Source organism: Kogia breviceps, chromosome 16, assembly GCF_026419965.1.
Source record: "Kogia breviceps isolate mKogBre1 chromosome 16, mKogBre1 haplotype 1, whole genome shotgun sequence".
In the NCBI taxonomy this organism is placed as follows: Eukaryota; Metazoa; Chordata; class Mammalia; order Artiodactyla; family Physeteridae; genus Kogia; species Kogia breviceps.
In genome coordinates, this window is record NC_081325.1 from 76,538,986 (window position 1) to 76,563,240 (window position 24,255).

The 24,255-nt window shown below is 46.4% G+C and overlaps 2 long non-coding RNA genes and 1 pseudogene across 4 annotated transcripts in view; 1 reads left to right on the plus strand and 2 right to left on the minus strand.

Annotated features, from left to right (window-relative positions):
• LOC136792824 (uncharacterized) overlaps positions 1 to 24,255 on the plus strand; it is a 57,887-nt gene that overhangs the window by 11,405 nt on the left and 22,227 nt on the right. Inside the window, exon 3 of the long non-coding RNA XR_010837296.1 lies at positions 12,458 to 12,609. This is a non-coding gene — a long non-coding RNA (uncharacterized lncRNA). The remainder of the gene's footprint in view (positions 1 to 12,457; positions 12,610 to 24,255) is intronic.
• On the minus strand, positions 207 to 19,256 carry LOC136792823 (uncharacterized). 3 transcript variants are annotated; one of them, XR_010837294.1, is made up of 3 exons: positions 18,781 to 19,190; positions 14,521 to 14,653; positions 207 to 749 (listed from the first exon to the last, which is right to left on the minus strand). It is a non-coding gene; the product is annotated as an uncharacterized lncRNA (long non-coding RNA). The 3 variants fall into 3 exon arrangements; XR_010837293.1 differs by having other exon boundaries at positions 207 to 752; XR_010837295.1 differs by lacking the exon at positions 207 to 749 and adding an exon at positions 10,404 to 11,977 and having other exon boundaries at positions 18,781 to 19,256.
• Positions 12,796 to 13,580, minus strand: LOC136792833 (proteasome activator complex subunit 1 pseudogene; annotated as a pseudogene).

Below are 24,255 nucleotides of genomic sequence, written 5' to 3' on the forward strand. Positions count from 1 at the left end.
GGAAGGTGTTTGACGTTCCTGGTGCCCACCGGTTGCACTGACTTAATTAGAAAAGGCTTACTGACCTACAGCATGCAATCTGGATGGAATGCACATTTGGACCTGGAGCTTAAAGCTTAGATGGTATAATATAACCTGACCTCTCTCTCTCTGTCTCTCCCTCCCCTCTCCCTTCTCGACTTATTTCTAATATTTAATTGTCCTTGTTGACTCCGTTGTCCTCACCAGCAAGCAAACTCTCTCCCCATGGTTGGAAAGATGGCCATTTCTTTACAGCTAGTGCTCTGAAGGCAGAAAGTACACCTCTCTCCCAGCATCTAGTATCCGTTGTCGCAGAAGGACTCAGACTTGTCCTACCTGGGGGTTGCCTCTACGCCTTGAGCCCATCACTACGAAGGGCAAATGGGACACCAGGGTCACCAGGCTCAGCCAGGTGCCCATTTTGTGGTTGGAGACGGGGGTCTGAGTTAACCCTCTGGCTGGAGTCATGTGAGATGGGCGAGGGTACGTTGTCCGTGGAAAGAGAAATGTTGGGGCCGATAGAATAAGGAACTGAGGAGTTCGGGAACAGCAGAGGTAGCCCAGGAACAATCGTGGGAGAACAGACCCCAAAGGGCTCTTGACTCTCCTTCAGAAGTGATGCGAGGACTTCTACGTTTCAGCATCCACTTGGCTGGCATCCTCGGTGGAGCAGAAATGAGGTTCCACCTCCTCTCTGGTCTTTGTTCCTTGGTGTCTGTAGCTCTGAGCTGCTGAGTCGAAGGAAAAGAAAGTACTGAGGTTGCATGAACATTTTCAAAACACGTAAATTGCTGAGAAAGCAGTGGACTGAAGGCCAATAACAGACACAGTCAGTCATGCTGGAAATTACACCCCACTCCATCCAAGGAGCTTTACGGAAACACAAAAGCGTGCATTCGAGTGGCCAGTAGGGCAGATTTTCCCGCATATGACTAATAATTTCTTTCAATGTATGACAACCAAGGGAACACGAGGGAATGCATCGTCTGTAAATTCTCACCCAGCATCTAGCATACATTTTAATGCAAATTGCTACACAGGCTACAGTTCCTTTTCCCCACACCCGTCGCCCCTCCGAGTAATCGCCAGGTGACTGCATTTGCTTAGGTTGCTAAAAGACACAAAAATAATTGTAGGGTTTTTTTAAAAAATGGTGTAATTTAGTGGGAAAAGCAAGTAAGTTAAAATAGAACAGATAAAATAATACAGTTACTTTTTATTCTAATATCGTTTGATTCTTAAAATGTGTTCCGTAAAGCAAAGTGTTCTAAACAACCATTAATAGACACATTAACAGACGCATTAAAAAATGTATTTCAAAGTCGTTCCCAGCATACGCCAGAGTTGATGGACATTTACGTCAAGTAAGTTGTAGTTGCGGTAGCAGCACTAGACCAACCGACCACCTCAATTCTGCTCCTGCTTCTATGATTTAATAGCTATGTAATTATGGGCAGCGCACTTACCCTAAGTATTTCCCATCTCAAAACATGTGGGTGTCTGGTTAGATGCTTGCTGAGCCTCCTTCCTGTTCTAAAAAATTACGTTCGTTCCTCAACCATGTTTAAACCCAGAACCCTGATTTTGTAAGCAATACAACCTTAGGGCTGTATTATTTCAGTCTGTCAATTCATTGGACAGGAATTATATATGAATTAACTACTCCAGCGATTGGAAAATGAAAGCCAACTTTAGTGGGAGCCAGAATTCAGTGCTTTCCCCGCTTCTGCATGATTTCTCAGCCGGCCCTCGAGCCCTCGCTTCCCTCGATAGATACCCAACTTCAATTCCAAGGTCAACTTATTTATGTCACTCCCTGGCAAACACCCTATGCTGCCACGCCTCTCACCCGCTGTAACGAGCCCACCTGTACCTAATGCAATCCTCCACCATTGGGCTGTGAGAGAAAACGGAACCCACTGATGGGTCTTCCGGGAAACTCACAAACACAAGCATCAAATGAACCCAGGGCGCTGAGCAGCCTCCTGCATCTCCAGATCCAGCAGCCCTTCCACTCTCCCTGCCCCTGGTCCTCCGTCCTCAGACTCGGCCCCCTCCTGGCCCATCGTCACTCTCAGCTGATGTGTGAGTTTCCCAGAGCTGGTGTGACAGCATGCTATGCGCTGGGGGACTTAAAACAACAGAAACGTATTCTCTCTCGCACTTCGAAGGCTGGAAGTCTGAAACCAAGGTGTCGGCAGGGCCAAGCCCCCTCCGAAGGCTCAAGGGGAGGAGGGAAGGACCTTCCTTGCCTCTTCCAGCCGCTGGGGGTGGCCTTTGATCCTGTGGTGAAGATGCAGGGGTCCCATCTCTGCCTCTGCTTCCCATGGCCTTCTCCCTGCAGCTCTGTCTCTTCTCACAAGGTCACCGATCACACCCTGATGACTTCATCTTCACCTGATCACATCTGCAAAGATTGTATCTCCAACGAAGGTACCATTCATAGGTACTGGGGGTCGGGGCTTTGACATCTCTTTGGGGGACACAATTTAACCCACCATGTAAAGGCTGTACCTTTCTGTTCCCTCTGCACAGAGGGCTTTCTCTCCGTTGATACTCGGCTCCCTGTTTCATCCTGGGAGGAAAAAGTCAAGTTCTTTCCAACGCAAGGCGAGGACCTCCAGCACCTGGTGCCTTGAGCTAGCTCTGGATGCCCTCCCATCCCCCATCCCCTTCAAGGCTTTGCCCATGTGTCACCTTAAGTCTCTCTCCCCTCCTCTACTTTATTTTTCATAGCAAAGGTCCATTTGTAACACGCAAAGACTATGTTTATTTATTATTTGTACTGATTGTACTGCATTTCCCACTATTAGAGTATGAAGTCCACCTCTGGGGTGCTCACGGATGTACCAATTGTCTGGAACCTGGTGAGTCTTCCTTAACTGTGTAATTTATCAGCCTGCAAGACGATTCCTCCCAAACATTTTTTTTGAGAGTCTGTCAAATATTTTGGAGCATACACCCCCTTGGAAAAAAAAAAAAAAGACTGGTTTCGATTTTTGTTCAAAATGATGTAATGAGCCACAAATTAGGCATAGCAACTAAATATGCCAGTAAAAAAATTAATGTAAAACAAATGTTGAGAGGCCAAGCTGGAATATATTATTTTGGTCAAAGCAAAAGAGTTGATAGATTTTGTTAAGAAGATTTGTATGAAAACCGTGGGGCTATTGAAAAGTTTCCAAAGTACTCTTTTTGTAGGGAAAGAGGAGGGGCAAGGGGTAGGCGAGTAAGAGGTACAAACTATTATGTATAAAATAAGCTACAAGGACATATTGTACAACTCATGGACTGTAGTCAATGTTTTCTAATAACTATAAATGGAGTAGGACCTTTAAAAATTGTGAATCACTATATTACATTCCTGTACCTTATATAATATTGTACAGCAACTATAAGTCAACAAACAGCATTTTTGTAAAGTACGCTTTTTTGTGACTAGAAACAACACGCAAGGTGGAGGGTTTATTGTTGTAGATGTCACTTCAGTTAGTGAAGTCAACACAGCGTGTCCTGTTGTTGGTACTTACTGAAAATGCATCCGATATTCCTGCATCTCAAAATACTTTCTTGAAGCATTTATTTATTTTTCAGACTAAGTATCATTGGGACAATATTCCTATTTATTCAAAACATTGTTAAGAAAATTTCTGCAGCTCATTTAGTAATACAAATATAATATAAATACTTGTTGGTCAAACTTCAAATAGCGAATAGAATTTGGAGAAAGGAGAACAGTTGGCATCTGCAAAACGGTTTCACATGAAAATAACTCCAGCATCAGTGGATTCCTGTTGGGAATGTTGTCTCTTGCGCACTATTTGAAGTAAAGATTCAAGTTAATAAATAAAGGAAGTGGTTAAAAAATAATTAGGAATGGCAATTTCTTTTATAACGTTCCATGTGCAAATAACTTTCATAACGAGATTTATATAAATACATTAAGATATTCTAATTTGGAACGATTTAGCATTATTCACCGTGATGATAATGTGTGTGAATGTACATTTCAATCTAGAACGCCCTGTGAATACACCCTATGGAGTGCAGCCTTAGAAAGATGCTGCTTGATTCGAAAAAATGCCAACCTAAAATAACAACGAAATCAAATTTGTGTACTTGATTCACTTGTGTGTGAAGTTGTGGGGATGCCCTCACCCTGTGCCCCAAGTGAGTCCTATAGTTAAAACAGTCTTCCTGAATCACACGTGGGATTATTCAAGCACACAGCTGCTTAAGATATTTGATTTGGATGGAGGGAACAGAGCTGGATCTATGACACAAACATTATCAGAGGTCAGTTGGCATCCCTTTGGTATAAGTTCAAAATCAGGGTCTTATATCTGCCCAATGTTTGCAGTGGAAAATAAGGTTCTTCTAGCAGAGACGTTCAAAATTATTTCAGACGTGCTGAATTATGTAACAGTGAGTATCCTCACAGACAACAGGGCCATACCTGAAAATCTAGGCAGGGAATTTCTTGTTAAATATTAGGGCACTTAACAAGACTCACACGTTGTTTGCCTTGGAAACCTCCTTAAAGGTAGGCATTTACACCATTTGATAAATAATATAGTAGCGTCCATGAAAAGACATTTCAAGTCACCATTTTGTTTATTCATCTGAAGTCAGCTTCTCCAAAAAAAAAATACATTGCCTCCTACATTTCTTACCTGGGGTATCCTACAGTCATAGGGAATCAAGTACGAGCCCATCATTAACCAATGACAGGGTCACCTGCACAGCTAATTATTTATTCACTGCTTTGTGTGTAGCTCCAGATCCATCATTGCTTCTAACAGAGTAAATCAACGCTTGTGAAATAAACAAACAGGTGTGGTCTTCTCAACTGATGCTCTGGGGACTGGTGAGGAAGAATTTCCTTAGACTCGAGCATCATAATAGAATGACGAAACTTTTCGTCATTTCCCCGGCAGTGCCCAACGCGAGGTCTGGAACGTGGGCGTTTAGGGTCTGGGGTAATTTGAGAGGGTTCAAGAGTCCCCATCTTTCCAGCTCTGTGACCTTGAGCAAGTTAATTAACCTCTCAAGACCTCAGTGCCTCACTTGTAAAATCAGTATACTTATAATGTTCACTTATAATGTCAAGTACATAATTAGCACAATGCTTACTCGCTAAGAGTAATAGCTCTTATGATTTTATAGGCTGAGTAAATTAAATAAGTGTATATACATATATTTTTTTCTTTTCATCGGTGGAGAATGAAGGTAAACCTACTATTTGTATGGTGGTCCGTATAGTTGTTAATGTTACACACATGGTCCTCATGTGCACAGAGCTTGGAAATCACATTTCTACATGACAGTCTAGAATCATGGACCTGGACCTGCAGTCCAGACAGGCTGAATGCTACACGCAAGGCCATGGAGCTCAGCAAAAGAAAAGTCAGAATCCCTCTTTTCTGGTGTCTTGTTCAACCTCTCGAAACAGAGAAGCTGGTGGGAATCTATCCAGTGTCCTTACCATGGAAAGCCCAGCAGTGGGACCAGGGTTATGTCCGTTTTCAGATCAAAACTTGAAAAAATGGTTTTGATCATATTTCTTGGTGATAAGCATATCATAGGGCTAATGTGAGAGTGATACTTTTTCAAGCCTGAAAATTAATTGTTAAATTGATACGGTGACGGTTGGGTCCCTATGGATCAAATGAGATTTGTCAGAAGAGCAATGCAATTTTACACATGGATTTTGTTTGGATCTAAGGCGGTGTTATTGTTTTAGTCTTGGTTAAACACTGGAGATGTTTACGTTTATCGGCATTATTTATTTTTTTCAAAAAATTCCCCCCCCCCCCCGTGACTTCATTCATTGCAGCCTGAGCTTCTAAGGCAGGCGAGGAGGTACAATCCCGGCCCAAGTCAAACAAATCTCACACATACTTGTCAACAAACAGTTTCATTATTGTCAGAACTCAATTGCTCTAACACTACTAAAAAGCTCATAAATTACTTAAAACTGCGTGCTCTGCACTTTCCCTACGAAATCTCCACAGAAAGCAATGTAAATGGTGTGTAGCTTTTGACGAATTGCTCTGCTCTCATCCCTCATGTAAGGCTGAGTCTCTCATTACTGAATGCTGGTCTGCCAAGACAGTTGGTGGCCTAATGGTCAATTAAGTTCCAAACGGACTTCAAAGACCCGGATTAGCTATTTCCCTTTGCTTTCACTTCTTTAATAATAATTCACTCAAAGCCCTGAGAAAATTCTACATATGCTTCATTTGCAGTCAGTGTTTGCGAATTATTAAATACTGTTTTCCAAAAACATTTTTAACAACTGAAAATTTTTAAGAGCAGATCTTACAATCATTACAATGATGACACAGTTAGAAATTAGCAGGGGCACAATATGGCACAAGTGAACTTGTCTACGAAACAGAAACAGACTCACAGACATAGAGACTAGATGTGTGGTGGCCAAGGGGTTGCCCCACCTGGGTAGGGGAAGAATGGATTGGGAGTTTGGGATTAGTAGATGCAAACTATTATGTATAGAATGGATAAACAACAAGGTGCTACTGTGGAGCACAGGGAACTCTATTCACTAACCTGCAATAAAACATAATGGAAAAGAATATGAAAAAAGGTATATATATATACGTATATATATATATATACACACACTATATATATGTGTGTGTGTGTATAACATCAATTTGCTGTACAGTAGAAATTAACACAACATTGTATATCAATTATACTTTAATAATTTTTTTTAAAAAGGAAATTAACGGTGGCTATGCCACCATGTCAAAAATGCAACATCTTCACTGCACAATTGAAGATGCTTTAATCCCGCTCCATTGTTCAGATTTACGATTTGTGTACCTCAGAGGGAAAAGCTCCGTGTATACATTTTATGCCACAGGCGTTATGTCTTATAATAAATGTGACAATGGTGCATAAAAGGTTTTCAAAGGAATATTTGGGAAAACACTTGAAAATTTCTTGTTGGGTTTTCCCGGTATCCTGTGATATTACTCATTTTACACAGGACTTTAGTGCCAGTGGGGAAAAGTACCTAGATTTCCTACACCTCCAATCAAAGGGGCAGAGGAGGAGTCCCAGACTCCCACCCTCAGCCCCACAGGAGCCCAGAGAGCATCCTCTGATTAGCTCTGTTATCACAACAGGGATTTGTGTGAGACACTGAAAAGTACCTAGAAAGCCATGTACTTTCCTAAAAGTCGAAAAACTGTGAGTTTGTTCTCTAAAGTAATCTTGGTTAAAAAAGAAAAATGTCCATCTCAAGAGATCTGTCACGCAGAGCTGTGGATGCTGTTACTGAATGCAAAACAGCAAAAGATGCCTTAAAATTATAGGCATCCTGGTCCGAGGGCTGATGTGCATGGATCTGGGACCCAGCAGGGGGGGAGAAGGAGTGGGGACTCTCAGCTTTTCCAGGCTCCGTGCTCTTCCCTCCTCTCGTTCCCCCAGAGCTTCGGTGACTGCTGCCAGCCGGCCGGGGTCGTGGAGGCGGGATACCCAGACAGGTGGGGAGAAGGGGCAAGTACCAACTAGGAAAGAGATTCTGGGGCTCCTTCTTTGTACAGGAAGTCCCCTACATATGAACGGGTTCCGTTCCAAGAGCACGTTCGTAAGTCCAGCAAAGTTAGCCTAGGTACCCAACTAACACAGTCGGCTCTATAGTCCTATACTGTAGTAGGTGTATAATGCTTTTCACACAAGTAATACATTTAAAAAACCACTAAAAATAAAGAAAGCCATTTTTAATCTTACAGTACAGTACCTTGAAAAGTACAGTAGCACAGTACCACAGCTGGCACACAGGAGCTGGTAGCAGTACCAGCTACATCACCGCTGCTTTTACACTTGCTTCCGGACACCCCCAGCTAGAAATAAAGATATTGTACTACTGTACTCTCTGCAGTACTGTGCGGTAAAGTACACGAAAGCACAACCCCTTGTAGAGGATGCACGGACGTGACAGCGTACGCCATACACGTGAACTAGCTTACGTGATGGGACACGCGAACGCAAGTTCGCATCTTTGAAAGTTCACAGCTTGAAGTTTGTAGGTAGGGGACTTACTGTACTCTAATTGGAGGTTAACAAGTGGTTACAAAACTTATGTAGAGAGGCCTCGGATACCCACAGGCCAGTTTCCTCTATGGTTAGATATCACATAACCACACTGCAATATCCAAGCCAGGAAATGTGCATTGCTGCAATGTGCTCGGTGCCATGCCATCATCTGTGTAGATTTCTGTATAGGACTCTACGCGCTCACTAGACAGATCTTCCACTGCTTCTCCTTTCTGTCACACAAAGGGCCGTGGCAGGAGCAGAGATGGAGGGTAGAGGCAAGAAGGGGGCCCAGAAACTGCTCGCCTTCGTGGATACAATAGTTTTCATACGGCATGACACCTGCTTCTGATAAGCCACAGCCCCATGACTAAACACATCCTGCATACTTACACTATATAAGAGAAAGAGAAGAGCCTACAACAGGCTCTTTTTGATCGACACAGTCCAACAGTGTTGCCCTGAGAGAAATGGTGGAAAAAGTGTTGACGTGGATAATAGTACCTTGATTAAGAGAAGATTCCAGGGTACCACCAGGAGAGGCAGGTGACGGTGCTGGAGGGGAGGAGATTGGTTAATGATGCGTGTAGTTGTTTGGGGTCCCCAGGCCCCGAAAGCTGTGCACGCTAACGTAAAACACAAGACCAAATTACTTGTATTGTTACCTACATATGTACCAAACCACCGGTTTGTCCAGTACCACTAAATGAAGTTTCCCCTCATGAGAGTAAGTTATCTAGATAAGTAAAGGTGAATACACCTTTAACACCTAGTGTATTCATTAGATCACTTAATGGAAATGTTTCTAAACTGAAATGTAAATCTCTCTGCTTCTTAAACAATATACCTCTTACTGAGATACACATTTCTTGCTGGCACATTCTGTGCTGGAAAGAACACCACCCCACTGTTTTTCAAAGGAACTAAGTTCTGGTAAAAGCACTTCTGCGTCCATTGAGCTGAGCTGCTAACAGCCACATAGGCGCATCCGTTCCCTAGCTCTTAAGGGTTGCTGTTTTGATCTAGAACCACCTAGAACCATCTAGAACAAACCGCTCTGGGCTCCCCACCTGACCCCTGCCCTCACTAGAGCAGCTCCTCCTTTATCTTACTATGTATTTTGTGGGATTAGAGACCTGCCTAAGATTTTGTTTGAGAATAGGACATGTCGATGAGAACTATTTTGAAAACCAACAGATGAGACAATCTCTTTATGATCCTGTGAATCTACTTTGCCCTCAGCTAGGGCTCACAGCTGGAACACTCAGGTTCTCTAGGATTTTAAAGATTTTCCCAGTAGACATTGCGGCTGCTCATCACTCTGCCTCTCCCACGTGCTGTTTGTGATTTCCGGAGGGAACAGGATTCCAGCCAAAGACAACAGTCTGGCCCTGCCCCCTCCCCCCAGACCACAGACTCTGCTCCGAGCAGCATTCCAGGTCCCTCTCACAAGGAAGGTAAAGATCCGTCCATAAACATTGAGCTTCAAATCACTGGAGACAAAATATGAACGGCTTGAACAAACAGTCAGGAAGTATCCAAGACTTGATTTTTTTGAAAAATACCCCCCATTGGCCCAGAGTGGAATGAGGAAACACCGTGGCTGATGGATAAGGAAACATAGCTGTCTTTCTGTAAAATTAACAGATTCTCGGGTGAGGTAACGCGCCCTCCACGGCTCCCCTCCTCCAGCACGGAGCTCTCTCTCTGTTCCATCTGTGCCTGTTCTCCCAACGGCACTGTACACACCGTCGTCTGTCTCTTTATTTAAAAAAAAAAAATCTCAGGTGAAGCAACTAGCACCTCCTCTTGCAGCTTCATTTCCTCGTTTGTTGGGGCAACAGAAACAAGTCTCTGAATGTTATAGTTTAACAGAATCCCAGGCATACATAATATTAAAAATTATATCTTTGATGTTATGAGATTAAAACTCTGGCCCACTCCCTGGATAATGGATCATATAATTATATCTCCTTTGAAACTCTTGTGTAATATTTCAGATTCTAAATAACACCCTCACCCATGGCCTAAATCAATGGGGAAGTATTAATAGCCAGGAAAATCAGTAATGGAACCATCCTTAAAAAGTATATATAGGAGGGCTTCCCTGGTGGCGCAGTGGTTGAGAATCCGCCTGCCGATGCAGGGGACACGGATTCGTGCCCCGGTCCGGGAAGATCCCACGTGCCGCGGAGCGGCTGGGCCCGTGAGCCGTGGCCGCTGAGCCTGCGCGTCCGGAGCCAGTGCTCCGCAACGGGAGAGGCCACAACAGTGAGAGGCCCGCATATCACAAAAAATAATAATAAAAAAAAGTATATATAGGAAAGCTTTATTTTGGCCAGGTAAGCCTTTAATTCAGACATAGTCTTACACTGAAAGTAAAATTATGGTACAAATGGTCAGGAAAACAAATTGTCCATGTGTGCTTTTGCTGGTCCACAGAAGGAAATAGGTTAAGGGTGACAGCTTTGGATGCTCTAAAATAATTAACTTTTTAAACTCAGAAATTCTTATTTTATGGCTGCCTACAGATTAATCAACATCTGTTTAAAAGTGGAATTTTGCAAACCTGCCTCATTAACTTTGTAAGGTTGTATATCTTTACCAAAATTCTCTCCATCCACTTTCTTAGCCGATGACAAAACCGTTCTACGGATGGTGGGCCTTGCACTCTGTTCCACGCTGAGGCTATTAAAGAATATTTTAAAAAGCTGTAGCTATCTTTTTCCTTCCCCCAAAGAGCATCTTTGGTATTATATGGTGTTATTTCGTATTTATAAATGACAAGATTATTCAGAGTTGCTTGCTGTCTATCAAAGATTAACCATCCAATCAGGGAAGACTGTGACCAAATTTGGGAGCAGAGCGATGACGTTGCAACTTGGCGACAGTGGCCGTGAGACGAGACTCACCAGGCCCTCTAGCTTGTCATCGGAGCGCACGGCTCCCCGAGGTCTACCCCCTGCCCTGTTCTCCGGCGTGGCTTCCTGGTCAACCAGCTTCTCAGCTTCCTCAGGGCACAAGGCCTGCGCTAAGCACGGCGCCAGGCCACTCTCGCTGGCACGCTTTGGCAGCCCACACGTGAACACTGTGCGGACCAACGCAGAGACCCCACCTTGGACCAGCGGCAGGTGGCGATACATGTCTATGAATTTGGGGTCCCTGCAAACACGAGAACCAAGAACAGCCCCCAAGAGAAACGCAAGTGAGAGTTACTTTCGAGGTGGGGATAAGCAGTTGGCAAGAGCCGGCCAGTGACTCTGATGCTTGAAAACAAGAGAGAAGAGGCCATGTTGCTATAGCCAATCCCAGGAGGGAAGACGCGCCATGGTGGCTGATGCTTGCCCCAGGTCTCCCTCTGAGCAGTGTGGCCTTCCGTGTAAGGCGCCCTTCCCCAGCCTCTCCTCGGCCCCCCGCGAGAGGGAGCCCCATCTGCGCTCCTTCTCCTCCTCGTGGATGCCAACTTTCAACGGATACCCGGCCTGTACCCGGCCCTGAGTTGGCCTGTCACCTGGGCGGCCACCTGCACAGCCTCCTGCCAACCATCTCTCAGAGAAGCAAAGCTCCTCATCCGCCTTCACAGAGGCAGAGACTCCGAACGTAAGTAACATGTCTGTGGTCACATGACTCCAAATCCGTGTCAGAACCAGTAAACACCCCATGGCTGCCTGACAGCCGAACTGCCTGCCCCCTTCTGAGCTCAGACACTGAGGCTTCCTTAGTCCTCAGGCCGAATCGTCTGGTCACCAGCTGCCATCAGAGACTTCAGCCACCAGGGACGCCGTGCACACCTTTGAACGCGAAGGAAGTCTAAATACTCTTCTTCAGAGTCTTTATCCAGATGACCTCTTCGTCTCAACAATGCTCAGCCATTAGTTAGGTTGTACGCCTTCACAGACATAAAAAACATTCATAAAAAATTAGGGACTTAATTTCCCACTTTGACCATTGGATAAAAAACATGTGAAATTCTACCATTTTTTGCATTCAAATGTACTCTTCTTAGGGGCAGGACAGGAATAAAGATGCAGATGTAGAGAATGGACTTGAGGACACGGGGAGGGGGAAGGGTAAGCTGGGACGAAGTGAGAGAGTGGCATGGACATATATACGCTACCAAACGTAGGGTGGTAGGGTGGATAGCTAGTGGGAAGCAGCCGCATAGCACAGGGAGATCAGCTCCGTGCTTTGTGACCACCTAGAGGGGTGGGATAGTGAGGGTGGGAGGGAGACGCAAGAGGGAGGGGATATGGGGATATATGTTTATGTACAGCTGATTCACTTCGTTATACAGCAGAAACTAACACACCATTGTAAAGCAATTATACTCCAATACAGATATTAAAAAAAACCGTACTCTTCTTTCTAGATGATGACAAGCAGACAAGCCCGAGTCCAAGCGTAACCCGTAACCCGAGCAATAAAAGGCCCGCCGCACCTCCCTCGGCTCATTGTCTGAAGTGCTGCGTTTGTTAACCGGCTTTGATTTGCAGTCACCTTACAAACTCAGACCCTTACAAGGTACTGAAAATATTTGTTCTTATGTGCTTGGACACGTTTCTTCCTTTTTTTTTTTTCTTTGTTGCACAATGGTATGACTCTATTTATTGTGCCTGGGAGGCAAGGTGAGGGAGAAATCTCAACAAACAGAAGGTGGGAAAAGTCTGGAGTCCCCAGGGAAAGTCAGGAAGGTCTCTGCTGGACTCATCACAGAATATGAGAGGAGGCCAATAGATCATTCCGTGTTTCTGCCCTGGGCTTCTTGAGCTTCTCGAAGTTCTTCAGGACGATGTCGTTGAACACAGTATAAGCCTCGCGGATCTCCCTGACCCTCAGCCGGATATCCCAGTACTCTGCCTCTTCCAGCTGGCGCACCCGTCGCCGATAATCACCCACGCGGGGCTGCTTAGCTGCTTTGGTCATGGCATCAGAGCGCTCAGAGAAATATTTGGAGATTTGAGTGTGGAAGCCTTCCGGCTTGCTGTGAAGGGTGGCCATCAGCTCAAACACCTTCTCCTGGACGGCCAGTCCAAAACTGTTCCCATCCTCAATCCAAGGTATCTGCAGCTGCACCCAGGGTGGTGACCAGGTTGAGCTTCTCCGTGACATCCTTGATCTCAGGCTTCAGGTGCTGCAGGAGGACCACGATCTTCTCATTGCAGCTCACTGGGCCACAATGAGGACCTTTGTCTTCATCTTCTGCCTTCTTCTTTTCATCCTTGTCTTCCTTCTCCTGCTGCTTATTCCGCTCTTCCTTTTCTTTCTCCTTGACTGGATCAGGCCCTGGGATGTCCAGGGGGCCTTCAGATTGCTCAGGTTGGCTTCATGGACATCTGGCTCCTTTAAAAATGCATCCAACTCAGAAATCTTCTTGGGGAAATAGCTCCCGAGCGGGTACTCTGTCTTAGTACATAGGTCTTCACGGAACACAGCCACCTTGGCTTGGACTTCCGGCAGGAGCCTGAGCATGGCCATGGCCGGGGCGGGGGTCTAGCGCCGCCCGCGGACTCAGGACTGGGCACGGGGAAGGGAAAGCGAAAGCAGCACTCGCTCCCCTTCCCGCATGGCCCTCCTGGGGAGTCGGGGTTCTGGAGGAGGCGGGTGCAGACCAAGGCTAGGATCCAAGAGGCGCGGGGAGGCGACCCAGCTGGAGCTCCCCCTAGAGCCCGAGAGGCACATGCCCGCCTCCCCGGCGCCCCGCCTCCCCGGCGCCCCGCCTCCCCGGCGCCCCGCCTCCCCGGCGCCCCGCCTCCCCGGCGCCCCGCCTCCCCGGCGCCCCGCCTCCCCGGCGCCCCGCCTCCCCGGCGCCCCGCCTCCCCGGCGCCGCCCGTCTTTCGACTGGGACACGTTTATTTCAATCATAGATTAGTATTGAAGTAAAGATGGAAGGAATTCCATTTACCATTTTGGAATCTTGTTTCAAAGACTTTGAGGAAATTAGAATTCCAACATGATGAAAAGTTAACGTGTGTATCCCAAACGGTACATATCGTGTGAAACTTGGAAGGGGAGAGAGAGTGTGCTATAAATGCATAATTAAATGTACTCCTCAGAAACTCACTGTCAAACTACAGGCAATGTTTCAATTTTATCAACATTTTGGTCTTGTTCAGGGAGGGGAGCACAGGCCTCTGGAAATGCAATTCTAATCCTAGCCTTTCTGGAATCCTCTATCATCTGAACCTATAACCGGTCTTTACTTTGCTGTGCTTTGCTCATGGGACCATGTGAAGTTAATGCCAAAAGGAATGTAACGTTTCATTAAAAACTGTGTTAAGCTGTCACTCTAGTATATGAGTAAAATAATTCAAGAAGCATAAAGTGCGAGGGCTAAAGAGACCTCAAAATCCACTTAACTCAGTCACCTCATGTTATAGGCAGAAACTGAAGCTGGAAGACATGGGCTGGTTCAAGGGGGTGCGGCCGACTTACCTCGTGGCTGAGGGGGCTCCAGATGGTGGGGAAGCGTAGGAGTGGATGGGATCTGGAGACCCCGGTGTGGTTTATAACTCTTGCCGCTTCCTGGCTCTTGGGCCATTACCTCCCCGGGTCTCGGTGTTCTCATCTGTATAATGAAGATGTGATTTATTTTACAGACATTAAACAGAAAGCTGTATGTAAAATGCCTGGTCTATGGAGTAGACACATGGAAATGTTCTTTTTTCCTTTTAGAAAATGTTATTTCTAAAAGCACCTCGAGCTGGCAGATGGGATGGGACAGAGTCTATCTCACTTCAGTCTTGCATCACCCTGTTCCACTGATCAGCTGTATCGTTTGGTGCTGCCTTTCCTTGGGCAACGCTAGGTGCTGTTACATAGGGTCACCGTGGAAGGCGTGATATTCCCCGATAAGACCCAGTGATTGTTCCTGGAGGGCTGATCTCCTAGATGTACCCGAATATATGAGTTCCCCAAATGGCACCCCTTCTGAGCCCAGGGGTTGAAGGTGTATATGGCTTCTCCTGCTTGTTGATGACTTAGTGGTCTAGAATGCTCTTGTCCTTCCCAAATCCAGCTTCACAACCTTTAATGCTGATGACCTCCCAGCTGCCATAAACCTAGAGTTGCAGTGGAGATTTCCAGTACCCCTGGAGAGTAGCAGGAATCTTCTGGTCTTTCTGTGAATTAAGGGCTCCTCATTCTCTAGATGTTCAAGGAAATGAAGAGCTTAAGTTTCCAAAATGCCAAAGATTTTTTAAAACTTTTCTCCCCCTTGTTACAACGAAATTTCTGTTCATCACAGAAAACTCCCCAATCCAGAGAAACATACAGAAAGAAAATGAAAATCATCCTATGCCTACCGACCAGAGATGATTCCCAATTTTCTTCACATTTGGGATCATAATATAATAGAGATTCTAACACACTTTCTTATTTAATATATGACGTAAGGCCAGCTTTTTCTATTGTCATTAAATATACTTCTACAATATGTTCCCTTAGTGGCTGTAGCATAACATATCCGTGTTTGGCGGGGCAAACAGTAAAATAAAAGACATTTTCATGAAACCATGAGCAAGCAAAGGAAAAATTAGTGCCTTTGTCTTTTTTTGTTTTGTTTTGTTTGTTTGTTTTGGTTTTTTTTTTTTTTTTTTTTTTTTTTGTGGTACGCGGGCCTCTCACTGCCGTGACCTCCCCCATGGCGGAGCACAGGCTCCGGACGCGCAGGCTCAGCGGCCATGGCTCACGGGCCCAGCCGCTCCGCGGCACGTGGGATCTTCCCGGACTGGGGCACGAACCCGCCTCCCCTGCATCGGCAGGTGGACTCTCAACCACTGCGCCACCAGGGAAGCCCAGTGCCTTTGTCTTGAATGGATTAAGTCTACTGTGGATCAGTTAACCTAAGCAACCAGTTTTTGATACATCATGAAACTTGGGGCAGGGATGACATGCAATATATCTGTTAAGTTTCAAATAATATCTGTTACGTAACTTGATAGTATAATAGGCTAATATACAACTCCATCTAAAAAAGGCAGCCTCTTTTCATAATTAAGCAAACCAATAGAACAAAGGCACAGGAAGTACTTTAAAATATAAATAATTATGGAAGACAAGAGCCATTTCAGAGAAAACAGGAAGAGTGTGCGGGCATGATTAGCCTAAGTGTGGAGACAAGAAAGCCACCGTGATGTGTGTGGTCTGCTTCCTGTGGTCCAGGAATCGGTGCTTAGCTGGGGTGGGGGGTGGTGAGGGAGCAGGGGTGGGGGCCTCAAGCTGGCAGTCTGCATCCTCATCCTGCTGAATGACTCCCGGGCTCTTGTTCATCTCAAGGACTTTTATTTAAAATTAAAGTATAGTGGATTTACACTGTTGTGTTCACAGAGCACCGAGCGGATCTCCCTGCGCTCTGCAGCAGGTTCCCACTAGCTCTCTATTTTACACATGGCAGTGTATTTATGTCAAAGCTAATCTCCCAGTTCGTCCCACCCTCCCCTCCCCACGCGTGTCCACACATCCATTCTCTACGTCTACGTCTCTATTCCTGCCCTACAAATAGGTTCACCATTTTTCTAGACCTAGATGGGGGGGAGGGGGGGAGGGAGGTCCAAGAGGGAGGGGCTATAGGTACACATAGAGCTGATTCACTTCACTGTGCAGCAGAAACTAACATAACATTGTAAAGCAGTTATACGCCAGTCAAAATAATAGGAAAAAACAATGCTGTGTTAATTTCTGCTGAACAGCAAAGTGATTCGTTGTACATATATGTATTCTTTTTTTAATATTCTTTTCCATTATCACAGGATATTGAATATAGTTTTCTGTGCTACACAGCAGGACCTTGCTGGATGAATAGCTGGGATGTGGCAGGCGCCTTGCCGGGCTTGGGGACACAGAGTTGCAGGGCTGAGTGCTCTCCAGGACTCAGGTGTGGTGGGACAGGCAGGAGACAGACCCCGGGTGACATCGCCATCCTGGATGAAGGGTTTGGGGCTCGCAGGGGGCTTTCGGCGTACGGATGTTCTCCCAGAGGTATGATCTGAACCGACACACAGAACGAGCTGCACAGCTGGACAGGCAGGAGGACGGCCAGCACGCATCGGAGTCCCGGAGGAGGATGGAGGACAGCGCCAATCCTGAGTCTTGTCGCCAGGATCCCCTTTGCCACCTTCCCTGCGGCTCAGCCATCCTCTTGGCCCCCGTCCTCCCCCGAAACGTTCACAGTCACCATTCAGGAAGGGCTCACGGAGGCGGAGAATGAGACTCAGCTGGCCCCCGAGGGCCGATCTGGGTTGCACACACACCTGTTTGCAAATCTGGGCTAAACCCTTCTCACTTAGAACAATTGCACGTTCCATCCGCTTCACTCTTCACTCTGAGAAAAGTCCCTGCTGATCTGGGTGGTGACGTCAGTGCTACAGCCACCCTGCAGCTGTAACTCGAGAGGCGCAACTGGCCCGGGGCCCCCGCGGCGGCCCTGGAGTCACAGGCGTGTGAGACGCCAGCCCTGCTGCTCCCGCGCTGTGGGATCTCTTTCTCAACGTTGCTATAGAACCAGCACCGATAAAACAGCTTCAGCAACAAGAGCCCACGCAGTTTACAGACAAAATATTACCTTAGTGATACCAAGACTGTCACACGCAGACACGCAGCAAAATAGAGCTTCTCTTCTTCACAGTTTTGAAACTGATCGAAAAGTTTGACATTGGAAAGCTCGTAGTTTAATATGACAGGGTATCTTTTGGTTGGCATTGGTGGTGGTTTCTCGTCTCGGAGACGCTGTTTAGACCTGCCCTCTGCAAACACTTTTGCGTGGAGTTCTTGTCAACCATCAACTCACCCCCTGCGTCGGTGACACGTATTCCTTCTCAGCTTCGTTTGCACTCCAGCCGCGTGGCACAGCCGCTGGCTCCATATCTAGGGCCACACTGGGGACCACTGATCTGGAGGCCGTCTTCTGGGAAATGAGGGGATGTCACGCACCCCACAAAGTCTCCGCACCTGTGCTCTTTGCCAGGTAACTCAGGGACGCAGGAATGGGGGCGGATCCTCAGAACAGTTGGGTCATGCGTGTACATGGCCATCTACTGGTTTATCTCAGAACAGACGGTCTGTGCCCTTGACGTGATAAATACGACATTGCTTAGGTCGGAGGCACCCAAATGACGTGGTAGCGCGCCAAGATTCCTCTGTTCTTCTCGCCTTGCTTCCGAGAAATAGCTCTGTGGAGTAGGGAAAGCCCTAACCAGACTTAGCCCTCAGGGCTTCCATCCCTCAGCTTTAGAAAGGAAGAAGGCTTTCAGAGATCCCTCCTGGCTGTGATACTATGTGATGAGATGAGTTAGAACAGTTAGATGTTATTATGAATGGTTATACTGGTCCACAGGCCTACTCTGCAACGTAACTGCCCCAAAGGCCTTTGGAAACGGTCCCTTGGAAAATAACCCACGGAAGATCCCAGGAGTGACATAAGTACTACCAGAGTGCGAAGCAGGGTCCTTGCACGCTGTGCCCCCGGGTGCTGCTGGGATGTCCAAGCTGAGCTGGGGAATGGGTGCACTGGGAGAGAGCCACCCGGAATCTTGAGGGCTGCAGGAGGGCGTCTGTGGGCCAGCCGGGCAGTGTCTGGAGTGGGGAGAGCTTCCCTCTCCTCCTCCTCCGCCCCTGGGTCTGGCTACTTCCTGCTGATCCTTCAGGCGTGGCCCCAGACACCCCTCTTGCAGAACGCTTTTTCCGCGTAGCACTTACCGTGTTGCTGGACTCATCCTTTCTGCCAAGTCTCTTGGGGGTAGGTCTGTTCCCCACCACGTCCGTCCCCTGCCTGGTACAGAGTTTACCCCTAGAGGACGGCCCATGGCCTAGGGACAGGTCAGCGTCAGCCCTAGGCTCCGGCTGCTGGGGCGCTGGCTGAGGGGCACAGTCCGGGAACCCCTCGGCAGGACCCCTCGGCCACAGAGAACGCGAGAAACACTGTTCCCAAACGCCCATGATTCACTCTTATCCTGGGACGAGTCATCTCGAGGAAAAGGTGAACAGCCCCTGCTCCACTCGACACTGGGAATTGGGCAGAAACGGTTGGTGTTTCACTCCAGTCACTGAACTCCTGGTGGAGTCGGGCCTTGAAGCTTCAGAAGTGTGCTCGGGTGCCAGCCTGGCACTCAGATCCCTTGTGGACAGAGGGCCAAGAGAGGAGTCACGGGGACAGAATTGGCATCCACTTCTCTACACTCCTGTCTCCCCGGAGAGGTTTTCTACGGCAGCGAGGCAGGGACACGCCGAGAAAGTGAAGGGGAGGGAGCACGTGGCCTCCAGCTTCCCTGCAGAACACAGTGCAGAGACGCTGAGGAATTCCAGTGCATGTCTTCACTTTAAGAAAAAACATAAATAGACTGTATTTTTAGCACGGTTTTAGATTTATAGAAAAATTGACTGGAAAATACAGAGTTCCCATAACTAACCACCCACACCCCAGACAGTTTCCCCTGTTAATAACATCTTGCACTGGTGTGGTCCATTTGTGACAATGGATGAGCCAATGTTGATATTTTATCATTAACTAAAGTCCATAGTTTACATTAGGGTTCACTCACTGTGTTGTACATCCTATGGGTTTAGACAAATGTACAGTGGTGTGTACCCACCATATCGTGTGATGCAGGACAGCGTCACTCCCCTAAAAGTCTCCTGTGCTACACACATTCATGCCTCCTCCTCCCCAACCCCCGGGGGCCACTGATCTTCTACTATCTCCATCGTTCTGCCTCTTCCAGGATGTCACGTAGTTGGAATCACACAGTGTGTAGCCTTTTCAGACTGGCTTCTTTCACTCAGTACCATGCATTTAAGATTCCTCGAAATTAACATAAACACAGAATTAACATATACTCACTACTATATATGAAATAGGTAACCAACACGGACCTGCTGTATAGCACAGGGAACTCTACTCGATATTATGTAATAACCTGTAAGAGAAAAGAATCTGAAAAGGAATATATATATATATATTCATATATATATGAAACTGAATTGCTGTGCTGTACACCTGAAACTTACATGATGTTGTAAATCAACTATACTTCAATAATTTTTTTTTTTTTTAAAAACGAAGTAAACGTGAGAACTCTGGGGAAAAAAAAAAATCCTGTCATGCCAGCATGCCAGTTTGTGGATTGATAGCTCATGTCTCTTAATCACCAAATAATATTCCATTGACTGAATGGACAAAGTCTGTTGATGTGTCTTCTCTTTTGAAATGAAGAAAACGACAATTTTGGAGGGAGGTAGAAAGAAAATGCTTTCTTCATCCATCAGGTTTTTTTTTCTTTTGTTTCTCTTCTCTACTGCCTTGTACCAAAGTAATAAAACGCTTAAATGCAATGAAACTGGAAGTTGGTGAACAGCGGGGTCACTAAAGTGTAAGCTTGTACGTCCCTGTTTTGGTGGCAGGGCTGCCCCAAGGGTACATATAAATACTCCGTGACCTCACTTCTTAAAAATAGAGCCGTAGGCCAGGTCCCCACTGCCCTCTCACAGGATGTCCTGGAACACGGCCTCCAACGGCTGCATTGCATTCTGCAAAAACGCTCCAGGGTACAAGTCATTCGATGTGTTTCATTCACCACTCATCTCCCCAACTCTGCTAGACCTAAAGTTAGGCAGACACACTGAGTCCTTGACGGAATCTGCAGCACCGAGGTGTCCGGCCCGAGTCCTGGACAGGGCACAGCGGCCAGACGCCTGCTGGATGATACCAAGCTTCCCGGCCTGCCCTGCCGACACTGAGCCACTGGCCTTCTCCTGTCAGGTTTTCATTTCAAAATATGCAATACTTTGCTCTGTAATGGCCGTTTGAATGCAATGCTTCTAGTGAGTGTTACTCAGATAACTCAGAGGAAAACAAAGCAGCTCTCAAAACACGTGCAAATTCTAGCCTGAGTGTGGTCCCCCCATCCCGTGCTTCGGAAAGAATCCAGCCTTTCCCGTATTTGGGAAGGACGTGAATTATGTGTGGTGCCCGAGAGAAAGCATTGGTGGCTGAGTGCCCGCCCCGGGGGGACTGATGGCGGTGAAACCCAAGACAGGACAAGGGAAGCCCAGGGTGGAGAGCAGGCTGGCAGGTGGGGCTCAGGAACCCCCGTGGGCACCGTAGGAAGAGGCAGCCCCTCCCATCACCCTGGATCCTCTGGGCAAGCTCACCTGCCCTGTCCCTGCCTCCGGTCCATCCTCTGTCTACCCATCTTCCCCGGGGCCCTGCACATTCCTGAGCGGGGAGATCCTGGGTCAGCTGATATTTGACCAAAGGTTTACGCACATATGTGAATGTAGTGCAGCACATTTTATTATTTCTGAAGAAACCACTATGTTCTGTGGAGTTCCAAGGCATGGGAGTGCTTTACATACCATCTGCCCCCAATGTTTGCTCATTTGGTTTCTTTGTAACACCCTCTCTGGAAATCCTCTCATTATTATAATACCCTTTCTGGAAAATCACCCATAGGACTTTAAACTTGGCTTACTTACTAGGTAATAAAATAAATAACTCTTGTTCATTTCTTCCCCATTTTATTTACAGGATAAGAAAACATTTATTTCCTTAGTTAAGTCCGTTTCTTGGGGGATTCCATACTCAAAATCTTCATCAAATCGTTGAAATTTGTCTATTTTCTGATCTAAAAGATAGAAAACGATTTTTTCTATCAATTTTCATTGCTTTGAAGAGAATCTATCAGGTTATCCTTACCAATACACTTATTGTTTAGTTTTACACAGAAAGAGCTGACTAAGTGACCAGCTTTGGTGCCAGAGCATTTAGCTGTGTTTAGAGATGCCTAGAATGAACTTTTCACGCACCCTCTTTCTTTGTGTTTCACGCCTGAAGAAAGTTTGCAATTCTTCATACCATTGGGTCCCGTGGTCCTATTAGCTTCTTATTTTAAAAGGTTAAGGGAACATCACAAGTGCCAGAGTGAAGGTGGCTGTGACCATGAAATGATAAGAGTTCATTACGAGAATATCAAAATAGCTGTCCCAGGACAGGAAGGCAGGTGTGAACGTTATTGATTCCCTGAATCCAATGACATTTCCAAACAGGAAGTACATGTCAGTTGTATAAGTCAAGGCTTCAGCCCACACAGTTCTGTTTTCTTTTAATTAAGGGGGAAAATGACCTTACCCCTCCGCAGGGGTTGCCCTCCAAGCGTCTTAATTTACTGCCTTGAGAGCGAAGCTCATCTTACTTTGCTGGTGCATTTCCTCCCCCGATGGGTCTTTGGATCACACGTTTGGAGGAACCATATGCTCAGTGGACAATATCCACTTACTGCAGTGATTCCTTTCCTGCATGGAGCGTCTGGAAAAATTCATTACATATAGAAAGTGAGTTTTCCCAAGTACAGAAACCACTGTAATGCGATACCCCCACACTTCGATACTAACTAAAGAGTTTTGAAATGTTCGTTCTTTTCAGTGGTTTCTTCTCCACGTTGGTGTTTCCGAATCCGAACATTGTCGTCATAAACAGAGACCAAACACACACAGGGTCAGGCTCCCTTTCACGTAACCCACCTGCCCTGCCCGACGCGGTTCACCCTGCCCAGGAATGCTGGGTCCCACTTCAGTATGTGGTTTAGCCTTTCCTCTTTATTTCAGGGAAGAGTGATTAAAGTTTAGTTTTTACCCTTTATGTCATTGCTTTCTTCTTTAGGAAATTCGGTTATACTTATTCTGAAACTTCTTTGCCTATGGTCTAAATTTTTCCACTTTTTCTTGAATTCCTTCTTTTTAATTTTAAAACATTCCCTTCTTTTCACCTTCTATGAAGGCACTGTGTGTTTCTCCTAATTTAGATCTCGTTTCTAAAACGATTTTTTTCTCTTCATCCCTTACTACTGGCACCACCTTCCCAAAAGATGCACTCATTCTGAGTTGCGTCATTCTTTACTATCTTCTGTGATTTCCTTCACCTCATTCGGTTCGTGTTGAAGTATCATGGGTTTTGTTTCTCGTAGGTTTTGTGGATGGCTGTTGTCTTGCAGGCGTTGGCTGTAGCAATGTCATTCTCCTCCTTACTCTGCTTTGTCTGAGGATGTGACATTGCGTGGAATTATCCTGCGATCCTTTTCTGTGGCTCGCTTTCACCGGAGGTGAGTTCTTCTGTTTTCAGGAGGGGGGAGAGGGGTTCGCAGAGCTTTTCTAGTTTCCTGGCTCTCGAGCACCCTCTTCAGTGGTTTTCACGACTGATCAGGGGATCAGGGTGTGGCTGGTGCCTGCAGAGACCTCCTGGCTGGGCTCACCAGCCCCATCGCCCCCTCCCCCGACTGGCTCTGTCCTGCTCACTTCTGACTGTATCCCCAGCAGCTTCTGTACGTTGGAGTGTGTCCTGGAAGGGAGCCTGGCTGGTCAGTTCGAGGGGGGACCCTTGCACTCACCCACAACTCAGAGTTTGCAAAGCTTCTCCTGTTTCCACAGCTGGAAACTGACTCCCGTGCTTTGCAGTGAGTGGCAGAGGCTCTGTTTGCTCTGCTGTCCCCACATTCATGGGCTGCCTGCTGCCTCGCCCCGCCTCCTGCCAAGCCACTTATGACTCCCCTCAAGTCTTGCGGCTGTCATGGGTCCTTCTCTGGCGTTCTGAAGGCCATGGCGGGGCGGGGGGGGTCTTATCACCTAGTTTTGTAGCAGATGCTCTTTCTGTAATTTCTGTTGTGCTGTCCTAGTCGTAATGTGAGTGTTTACTGGGCGGTAAGTGGAAATTCAAGATGACTCAGAAACGCCACCACCTCTTCCAAAAGAATCGTTTTTAAAAGTTTTGAAATAGCATACCATTGGAATAAAAGGCTAAGAAATATTTTTCAGCCAGCTGCTAAGTGTATTGGGGGAAATGGTAATCTATCAAAACAATAATGGTCAATATAATATATTTTATTATTTGAAAGAGTCAAATCCTAAAACTATGTAGAGAATAGGCTGGAAAATTCAATATGGCATCTTGGCAAATTAAAGAGCTGCTTAAATATGGCGCAAAACGTTTTCTTCCTCTTAACTTGTTTGGGATTTTTTAAATGGTTTTCATCACTATTCAGAATATCAGTGAGGTCTCACCCGCAGTGAGGATTTGTAAAGTGCCTGTAGTTGAAAAATCAGTGAAGTCAGGCTTCAAAGTAAGTACGCAAAAGAGCATTTAAGACCACCCAGCCATACAACCGCACCCAATCACTCACACGC